This window comes from Dioscorea cayenensis, chromosome 10 (genome assembly GCF_009730915.1).
Source record: "Dioscorea cayenensis subsp. rotundata cultivar TDr96_F1 chromosome 10, TDr96_F1_v2_PseudoChromosome.rev07_lg8_w22 25.fasta, whole genome shotgun sequence".
Classification (NCBI taxonomy): domain Eukaryota; kingdom Viridiplantae; phylum Streptophyta; class Magnoliopsida; order Dioscoreales; family Dioscoreaceae; genus Dioscorea; species Dioscorea cayenensis.
The window spans coordinates 22,154,712-22,165,590 of NC_052480.1; the positions used below are offsets into that span (position 1 = coordinate 22,154,712).

At 34.7% G+C, this 10,879-nt stretch overlaps 2 long non-coding RNA genes across 3 annotated transcripts; one reads left to right on the forward strand and one right to left on the reverse strand.

Annotated features, from left to right (window-relative positions):
* The first annotated feature begins 5,160 nt into the window (after positions 1-5,160).
* On the forward strand, positions 5,161-5,564 carry LOC120270974. Its single transcript, XR_005539728.1, has 3 exons — positions 5,161-5,206; positions 5,297-5,359; positions 5,541-5,564. It is a non-coding gene; the product is annotated as an uncharacterized LOC120270974 (long non-coding RNA).
* A 3,629-nt stretch (positions 5,565-9,193) lies between these two features.
* On the reverse strand, positions 9,194-10,276 carry LOC120270602. 2 transcript variants are annotated; one of them, XR_005539645.1, is made up of 2 exons: positions 10,253-10,276; positions 9,194-9,533 (listed from the first exon to the last, which is right to left on the reverse strand). It is a non-coding gene; the product is annotated as an uncharacterized LOC120270602 (long non-coding RNA). The 2 variants fall into 2 exon arrangements; XR_005539644.1 differs by lacking the exon at positions 10,253-10,276 and adding an exon at positions 10,057-10,141.
* Between the last annotated feature and the right edge of the window lie 603 nt (positions 10,277-10,879).

The window sequence follows — 10,879 nt, forward strand, 5'->3', positions numbered from 1 at the left end:
ATCTCCCAACGAGTAAGTCCCGGACCCTAATGGTTTTAATGTCGAGTTTTACCAGAATTTTTGGCCTATTATTGGAGATCAACTTTTTTCAACCATTCGGTTTTTTTTTGATAAATCTATTATGCCGCTCTCTTGGGGCAAAGCGCTTGTCGCTCTTATTCCCAAAAAAAGATAAACCTAAATTGGTTTTGGATTTCAGCCCGATTTCTCTTTGCAATGTGTGTTTCAAAATCATTTCTAAAATTCTTACCAACTGCTTAAAGCTTGTTCTCCCGCATGTGATTGTTCGAGAACAAGCCGGGTTTGTTTCTAGTCGTTGTTCGTTTGACAATATCATTGCCTTGCAAGAGATTGTGCACACCCTTGAAAATGGTACCAATAGTCCCCCAAGGATGATAATTAAATTAGATATCGAGAAGGCTTATGACACCCTTAATTGGAGTGTAATTCTTGCCATCCTCTCTAAAATGAATTTCCCATCACTTTGGCTTTCCTGGATATCTACTTGTCTTCACTCTTGCTCTTTCTCCCTCCTTATCAATGGTAACCCTTCTCCCTGGTTCTCTTCTTCTAGAGGCGTTCATCAAGGAGATCCCATTTCTTCATATCCGTTTATCTTAGTTTCTCAGATATTAACTAATATGCTTAATTTTGGTCTTACTTATGGCATGATTCCTGGATTTTACTCTAACTTAAACCACAATTTTAATCACCTGATGTATGTAGATGATCTTATTATTGTCACCCAAGCCTCAAGAAATACTGCTCATAACATTAATCTTTGTCTGTCCATTTATTCTAATCTCACTAGCCAACATTCTAATTTAGCAAAGTCTGAAATCTACTTCCCTTCCTAGTGTAAGAAACATGTCTCTAAAAGAATTTCCTTTATTTTGAACCTCACTCCTGCTTCCTTCCCTTTTAAATACTGGGCATTTTGATCTCCCCTTAGAAAATTGCTGCTACAGCCTTCAATTCTATGGTTTATAAAATTCGTCACACTTGTAGTAGATGGAGCAATTTTGCTCCTTCACCTGCTGCTAAAACTATCTTGATTAACCCCACTCTTCTCTCCATCCCTATTTACATACTTTCAGTCTACTTAATTCCTGAACTTATTCTCTCTGAGATTGTCAAAGTTGTTAGAAAATTCTTCTGGAGTAGAGATGGCAATGGAAAGGGCATCCATAATGTGAATTGGAATACTATTAATGAATGTAAGCCTGAGGGGGGGCCTTGGTATCAGGAATTTGTCTCTTGCTAAGCATTCTCTTATGGCTAAGCATATTTTTAAATATTTAAATCAAGCGGATGCTATTTGGGTTGATATCCTACTGTTGAAATATGGCAAAATTAATTTTTGGAAGGATTCTGATCCGATAAAGTGTTCTTGGTTTTTTCGAGGCCTTTACAATTCTGCTGCTCACATTGAACCTTTTTGCTGGATAAACTCTGTTAATCCTGTTAATACTTCTTTTCTTTGGAACCCCTGGTGTTTTGATATTCCTATCGCCCTTAACCCACTTTTATTAACATGAATGAGGAGTTGGATTAAATCTCTGTCTCTGATCTTATTCAGGGTGATAGTTGGAATGGTGATAATATGAATCATGTCTTTGGTTCTAATCTCAACATGGATGTTTTGTATTCAGGCATAGTTGGCATGGGTTCTAATAATCACTGGATCTGGAATCCCATTACCAAGAATATTAAAATTTCTGCTATAATTTATCATCATCTAAATTATAACTCTACCTAATCTGAAAGTTGGTCTGGGTGGAACATCCTCTGGAGAATTCAATGTTGCTCCTCGGGTAAAACATTTCCTTTGGCTCCTTTACCACGGCCGTTTAACAACCTCTAATTTCCTTTTTCAGATTAGATTGGGCCCTGATAATCCTTGTATTCTGGGTGGCATCTCCCAAGAAACCATTGATCATTTATTTTGTCATTGCATCAAAGCTCATTTGATTTGGTCTCAGCTTAGTACCAAAGTTAACACGCACATTTTTTTTCCTAATGGATTTGCATCTAGTAATTGGTTAACTGATTACAGTTATTCAAATTATATCATCTCTGTTATAATAGCGACCGCTTGGTTTATCTAGAAAACTCGTTGTGATGTTATTTTTTGTAATATTAACCCCATCTTTCCAGCTGTTATTTGCAGAGCCATGGCCCATGTGCAGGAACATAGCATTGGTTGCAATGATCTCCTTGGTCAGAAACTTATTCTCAATAATTCTCCAGTGTTGAGGGACAGTTTCTCTTCACTCACTCGATCATTAACCAGCACACCAAGGTAAGATCAATTGGTTTCTTCTGTTCCAATGCTAAATATGTTGTATCTATTGCAGGATGCTTCTCTCAACCTGCATTTGACAATTCCTTGGATGATCTGCTTGCTCTGGATGTTGCTCTTCAAGTAGCTTTAGACACCCACATTCATGTCCAACATATCTTCATTGATAATCAGGCAACTCCTGCAATCTTCAGGAACTCAGATTCAATCATCACTTGGCGCTTCAATTCATAGATCTCTAATCTCTGATTCCTCTTGGGCATGCATGGCTCCCCTAGCATTCACAGTATTCCCAGCCCTTGGATGTCTCCTGCTATCAAACTCGCTGCTCACAGATTCAATTATTCAACGCTTAACTTATTCCTTTACGGACGTCAACTTCCATATTGGTTAATGAAGAACTTTAATGATTTTGGTTTTGCATTTTTAACCCAGTGCTATTTTGCTAGTTTGTCTTGTATTGGTCTTGTTGTTTTTTTCCCGTTTTCTTTTAATACAATAGCCCTTTGATTGGGTGTTTTCTTCAAAAAAAAAACAAAACAAAACAAAAAAAAACATGCTTAAAAGAAAATATGGAGACATACAAGTCAAGCTAATTTACATGAGTATAGTTACACCCACAAAAGAACATGCTTATGGGTATCCAATTTAACATCCGACACATGGTGTAACTATATCCAATCTTGCACTTCGGAAGTGAGATCACCTATCTCTAATGCTTGACAAAGAATTGACAATGAAAATATCCTCTCAAACTTTATCACCACTGCCACAAAATTCCTGTGATGTCTCACATTCCATAGTTTCTCCAAGAGGTTATGGAGGAGAAGAAAGTGTGAATAAGTTTATAACTTACTCACATTCACTCACGCTACAAACAAAACAAAATTTCAGTGGCGCTGGAATAATGAAGCTGAATTCTGATTAGCATAACCAAACTAGAACAGAACAATAAAATATATAGTAGAGAAAACATTACTAAAGTGCTAACACAGCACACAAAAGTAATACTAGCTCAAAAGTAAACCAGTTACCAATCGGATAGCCTCACTCGATTCTCTATTGTCTAATCAGCATGCATTTGTACATAGTAGCCAACATTCTCAAAATGGTCAACTTCCATAGCATTAATGCTTTTGAGTAGACTTATTCAATAAAAAAAAAGCAAATTTTTTCTGAAGACTTAAATAATGGCTAAAAGTGACAACAATGGGACAAAAGCCAGAATTTACACTCTTTTACAACAACAAGAAAACAAGGGAGAGTGGGGCCTATAGCTTTGTAGTCTAGTTTTCCTTTGTTAATTTTGTTTTTTTAATTCATGTTGTTTATTCATTTTTAAAAAATAATAAATTAATTAATTAAAAATAATTTTAGGATAAGATATATATGAAAAACCATCGACGGTTAAGATCATTTGATGGGCCTCGAGATCGGAACACTAAAACCCGCCATCAATTAAACCAATTGCTTCGCTAGTATTCGCGCTCTTTTGAATCGATCCATTCCCAAAATCCTTTCTTCTCCGGCGAATGACCGGAGCTCCGGCGATATCGCAGCAAGTGTAGGCCAAGATTGCGGAGGAGATCGGCGTGGTGAAGATGTCCGGCGAAGGAGATCAGAACCCGGAAGAGAACAAAGCACTCGCGCTGGGTAGGCCAAAGCGAAAGCGAAAACCCGTCCATTTTTATGGACCGGCGGAGTTCCGGAAGAGGAGGCCCTTGCGCATCTCGGAGGTAAATTAGGGTTCTTGATGTTTTCTTTTCTATCGAAATCGCTTATATATGGTTTCTTTTTATATGGTTTTATATTTAAATTGGAACCTTTCTTGTGGTTTTTTAGGGCAAAGGAATTAAGCTGAGGGACATCAAGAAGGGTACATTGATCTTTGTGGATTAATTCTTTTTATCTTTTAATTCCTGGATGTATGATTCATGGTAGTTTGAATTTAAGCAAAATGATGTGATTGTTTATGCCCTGATGCTCGTTCTTAATTTGAAAAAGAGAAAGACTGATGCTGATCTTGATCTTTTTATCTTTTCATGGAGTGTATGATTCTTGGTAGTTTGAACATTAGCAAAGTGTATAATTCTTAGTAGTTTGAATATTAGCAAAATGATATGATTTTTTATGCCCTGATGTTTGTTCGTAATTGTTGAATTCTTTAGTGTCTTCAAATTTGAAAAAGAGAAATTAAGGCTGATGCTGACCTTTGACCTGTTAATGTTACTATTTTTTTTATCTTTTTCGTGAAATGAATAATTCTTGGTAGTTTGAACATTACCAAAATGATTTGATTTTTTATGCCCTGATGTTTGTTCATAATGTTGAATTCTTTAGTGTCTTTAAATTTGAAAAAGAGAAAGACTGATGCTTAATTTGATCTTTTCATGTTGCTCTCTTTTAATCTTTTCCTGGATGTATGATTCATGGTGGTGTGAATATTAGCACATTGATTTGATTTTTTATGTCCTAATGTTTGTTCATAATGTCGAAATCTTTATTGTCTTTAAATTTGAAAAAGGGAAAGACTGATGCTGATCTTGATCTTTTCATGTTACTCTTTTTTTATCTTTTCCTGGATCTATGATTCATGGTGGTTTGAATATTAGCACAGTTATTTGATTTTTTATGCCCTGATGTTTGTTCATAATGTTAAATTTAGTGTCTTTAAATTTGCAAAAAGAGAAAGACTGATGTTGTTTCATGTTACTCTCTTTTTTTATATCTTTTCACTGAATGTATGATTCATAATAGTTTGAATAGTTGCAAAATGATTTGATTTTTGTTGGCTTGATGTTGTTCATATTGTTGAATTCTTTAGTGTCTTCAAATTTGAGAATGAGAGACATTGATGCTGATCTTCGATATTTTCATATTATTCTTTATGGGGTAAAGGTGAAGGTATAGTTTCTTTCATGACGCGTTTCTTGTAAAGCTATTGCTTAATTTTTGTTCAAGTTTGTATTGATTAATGGAATTATTTCTCTTCAGAACAAAGATCTGAAGAGAAATATACTGCGATTTTCTGGATTTTTATGGGGTCCTCAAGAGGAGGTAATTTTCCTTCCTATTTGTGGTGATAGTTTTGATTTTCTGGCATGATGTTTTACGTAATAAATTCATTTCTGGTGTTATTCGTATGTGAACAAAGATCTGTGGTTCAGAATCTCTGTGTAACACTTAATGCCTTGTTTTTGATAGCTTGTTTACATGCCGATCAAATTTCTCTTTGTAGGAAAGAAAGGAGAAGAAGTTGCAGAGAAAAGTTGCTAAATATAAAAAATATCAGTTGTTGGATATTTGCAACTTGCTTGATATAAGAAATGTGACAACTGAAAACACTAAGGTTGCTTAATTAGAAACTCTATTTTATGACTTTCTTCATTCTAAATATGAACAATGAAGATTTACGGTTTAACTTGCGCCGCACTTACAGAAAGAGCTCTCCCAAAAGTTGATGACATTTTTAAAATGCCCCCATGATTTTAGAAACGCTCAACTTGATGAAGAAGAGGTCTTATTCCTACTATAATTTTGCTATATTTGTTGAGATTAACTTGCACACCGTTTAGACATATCACTGCAAGAAAGTTATTGTTTAGAAACAACATTTTTTGTTTCTAATCCGTTCCTAATTCAATTTAGAAATAGATTAGAAAAAGAATTTATTTGTTTCAAATACCCTTGTTTCTAATTTAAATAGAAACGGGAAAATGCTCCGTTTCTAAATTAGAAACGGATTAGTAACGGGAAGCAATATGTTTCTAACTTTTGAAAAATTAAAACGGAATAAAGTATGTTGCTAATCCGTTTCTAAATTCCGTTGTAATTCTGTTTCTGAATTTAGAAACCATAGTTACAAAAATTAGAAACAGATTTCAAACAGAATATTTTCTGTTTTATTTTTGTTCTCCCATTAGAAACAATAGCTTTTTTTTGTTTTTAATCCGTTTCTATAAGTTTTTTAAATTTAAAAACAATATTCAAACAAATAAATCCGTTTCTAATCCATTTCTAACATTTAAGTCAATAAAATAAAATAAAAATTATATCCCTGATTTTTTAAAAACCCAGTACATAATTTTTTAACCTACAATGCTAATAAATAAGATAAACTCATCAATTCATACAAAAATAAATGTTTAAGTATATATATTCAATACAAAATAATAAGTATCATGACAAATACTAATTATAAATCAACATTATGATTGCCAGTAAATGGTTGTGAGTCCTGTGTGGTCTCTCTTTCATTTCAAGCAAATTTTGTTGAAGCTCCTCGTTATTATCTTGTACTCTGGCAAGTGTCTGCTGAAACCTCTCCTCACTATCTTGGACTTGACTAAGAGTTTGATGCAAATCTCAACCTCGGCATGTAGTGCCTCGGATGATGAACCCGTGGACAAACTCGAAGATGAATGTGGATAAAAGATACGGGGCTTGGGACCCTATTCCATAAACCCGACTTTTCATGCCATTTATAGATTATGCAAACATTTATATCGTTTAAGTGCTAAAAACAAATATTTTTCAGTCTAGAAGCTAAAATGAACATTGACCTAAAAGTTTAGAGGTATTAGAGGGTTTTTATCCTTTTTGATAGATGAAAAAGTTGATTATATATACATATATATAAAGATAAATCATATTGAAATCATATGAAGGGCTGTAGTAACCAATGTTGTTTGACCCGGACCGGCCCGGCCCAGTTCAGTCGGAAAAACAGGAGCCGTGTAGGCCATGTGCAGGTATCTCATCGACCGGGTATTAAAAACCGGTGTTAGCTCGATGACCCGGGCGGTTCAATAGGGGAGCCAGGTTGACCCAGGGTCAATCGAGTCACAATGTTTAATTTTTTCTTTACTGATATTTAATAATTTATTATTATTTTCTCATTAAAAACCACTAAAATCGTGTATATTTATTAATATTAATTTATAATTTATAATCAATAAATAGAATTACAATATATATATATATATATATATACCAACAAAAATTAACATTTTAAAAATAAAATATATTAATGTATTATGTAAAATACTTTCTAAAAAAATTTAATTTATTAAGAAAATAAAACAATAAATGAGTGTAATTTTTATTATAAAAATATAAAATTAAAAGTATTCTAATTAAATAAAAATATAAGAAAATTTAAAACAAAAATAAAAAGCGATATAGAATTAGTGAATTAAATTTACATTTATTTTAATAAAATCAACTAGATAAACAAATAAATAAAATAAATAACTGAGAGAAGTTTGATAATTATATATTAATATATTAAATTTGTAAATATTTAAAAAAATATAAAAATAAATGACTAAATTAGAAAAACTACTCTGTATATAAGGTCGTTTTATCGATTTAAATATCAAATTTGAGTAGGTTTTTTATAATATAATTATGGATTTAATATTATATTTGCTTATTATTAATTATTATAATATTTTTATATTTAATTATTGACTCGGTTCAACTCGGTTCGACCGGTTGAACCCATTGACCCGACCCTGGCTGGCCGGGGTCGTTGCGGGCAGATCCGACAACCTTAGTAGTAATGCGTGTTTTTGAGAATTTTCCACCCATTCTCTCAATTTAGTCCTTTGGAAACTCTTCAGAGTAACGTGCTCACGAGGAATACCAATTCCCCACCAAAGTTAAAAACCTCTAACCATGGCCACCCAAAAAAAAATTATTCCATCTCAATTTGAACTCCAATAACAAAACAAAATTTCATATTTTGTAAACCCAAAACCAAAATTTTGTTGAAGAGAAAACATAGAAGTATGAAATCATACCAACCACAAGCCCCTAATAAAGCTTAGACAACCCAAGACAAAACAAACGAAATAATACAGAAATAGTTACAAAGGTATACAAAGAGCAAAAATAACCAACTTCATTAATAAATGGAACTGCTAAATAACAGCACAGGAGAAAAAGATGAGACAAATGACCAAACTGAAAGGGAGTAAAACCAAAAAGAAAATTCCCCTTAATACACAAATTTAACAACATTAAATTTCAATACCAACATAACAAAAACCAAGCATCTCTAGTCCAGCCTATGGATTCACCATGAAACCCTAAACCAGGATGAAGCACTAAAGAAAAAGAACATATAATATATATATATATCTCATGACACTAAGTGGACAAAAGTGGAGAAAGCTTAACACATAAGTCTTATGAAAGTGCAGCGAAAAAGAGCCATGGAAGGAAAAAAATAACACACTGAGACATTGAAAAGCAACTTGTATAAGAGTGAATGCTAAGACTAGATAGTTTGCAGTTATCATAGAGAGTATAGGGCATTCGTTGTCATCTCCAATACATCTAACATGAAATTTCATTGGAGAGGGAGTAATTCTACAAACACAACATGAGAAAATCTACGAGAATCAAATCACAAACCTAATTTTCTTTTTCCCATCCCACAGTCCAACAACAACTCAATCCAGTCCCACAAAGCCCCTTGCAAAAAGATCAAATTTTTGACATGAAAAACAATCATCAGATCTGGCAAAAACCCTAATCTTAAGATTAAAAACCAAAAGACATACCTGCATTAAGCATTGGGGATTTTCCAAACAATCATTACATTAAAGAAGATAAAAACATGAAACATAAAAGAAGGAGAAGACAAGTAGGTTTAGTTAATCTAATCATAGAATCATTAGCTTGTACTTTCAATCTCACCTAACAAAACCGGCATGTTTAACTTTGAATTAACATCAAAGACAAGTCAAAAATGGCATGTTGCCCCTAAACATTGATTATAATTACATAACCAGTAAATTTTGATGATGTAATCTAATGATGTTATCAAATGTATAAAAAATAACTTAATAAAAGAGTGCTATCTTCCAAACAACAGCCAAGTCCTAACCATAAAAGAATATTGCTCTAATGTGTATAATAATAATGGTAAACAACAAACAAAATTGTAACACATAAAATAAATAAAGTATGATCTGATGTTTGCACAACAGTGGCATTGGTTATCGACAGAGTAACTAAGTCCAAGGACATGGCATTGGTCGAAGCAGAAAAATCCTGTGCAGTACTCTAGAACAAGTATTGATAGTAGAGAACATGCGGAATCAAAATCTTGAGTTGAAGAGACAAACTGCAATCTTGCAGGCAAAGTTTGAGATTGTTTACCGTATTAAGACAATAAGCTTCATCAGTTGACTTGCTCACCTAAATGAATGTCTTCTTCATGCTGCAGGAGGAAAACAAACCATCAGAAGGTTATGGAGGTTCAAAAGATCACTCAAACTATTCAGGAACTAGAGGAGTCTCTTTTAGCCACAAGTGCAGCCACTTACACTCTGATGTGAGGTGTCCCAACTAAATGTAGGATACCAGTCCATTCACCTAACAATTAACTGGAGAAGCGCCATTTTTAGTGCTTTGGAAATATCAATCTATTGATCATTACATGCAAATAATTCTAATCACAACCCAAATAAAAGCAAGCAAATTCATTCAAATTCAAAACCTAAAAATATGATAAAAACCAACAATAAAGAACTCCATCAAATATCAGAAAAATAAAAATATAGCTCAATGGTTTGTGAAACAAACTCTACAAAGATAGCTAGACTGAATCAAACTAAATAATGCATGCTGGGGATTTACTTTCATGGCTAGTCCTGTACTTTGTGCAACTTTGGATGGTTTCCCTAACAACAATGGAATAGCAATAGCCTCAAAAACTTTATTTAAATTGATTTTCTACAAACCCCATTTGTTTGTTCCAAAACCTAGAAACGAAATCACCCCAAAATTCCAAATCAGCTCCTACAGCTTCCACAAACCCCCACACCTGCAAACAAGTGCATCAAATCCCAAACCCTAGAATCCCAACACACCAAAGAAAAAGGGGGAAAATCCTAGGAACAACAAAGAGAGAATATCAATAGAATCGAAATACCATACCGAAATGGAGCGAATTCAGATAGGGATTGGATGGAGGTTGGCGCTGGAGAGGTCCCAAACCATAGAGAAAAACTAGCTCGTAATCAAACCCTAGCAGCGGATTTCTTCGTGCTCGTCCTCATACGCGAGCATCTTCTCGGTGATTCCAACGCGGTACCAGACTTCTTCACCGACTTAGCAGCGGATCCTTACTGTTATCGGATCCCAAACTTAGTTGCGCTCATTACAGTTTCAGATTCGACCCAGAACGCTGACCCGCCGCGCTATCCATCTAGCACCCGCCACCGCCGTGTTTGAGTGGCAGGATTCACTGGAACCGGCACCAGCACCGGCACCGGAGCCAGCACGGGATATGAGGAGGTACCGTGGGTGAGGAAACAGCCGTGGGGGAAGTATGCGGCGGAGATCAGAGATCCAGATCGGAAGGGATCTCGCGATCTAGCTTGGTACCTTTGAGCACCGCCGTTGAAGCGGCGAAGGCATACGATCGCGCCGCCTTACAGATGCGCGGTTAGCAAGGCAGGATCTGGCAGCGATGCAAATGACATCTGGTGGTCACCAGGACGAAGAGAAGAAGGGTAACAGAGGAGACAGAGGAAGGGATAAAGGCGGTGAAGAGAGAGCACA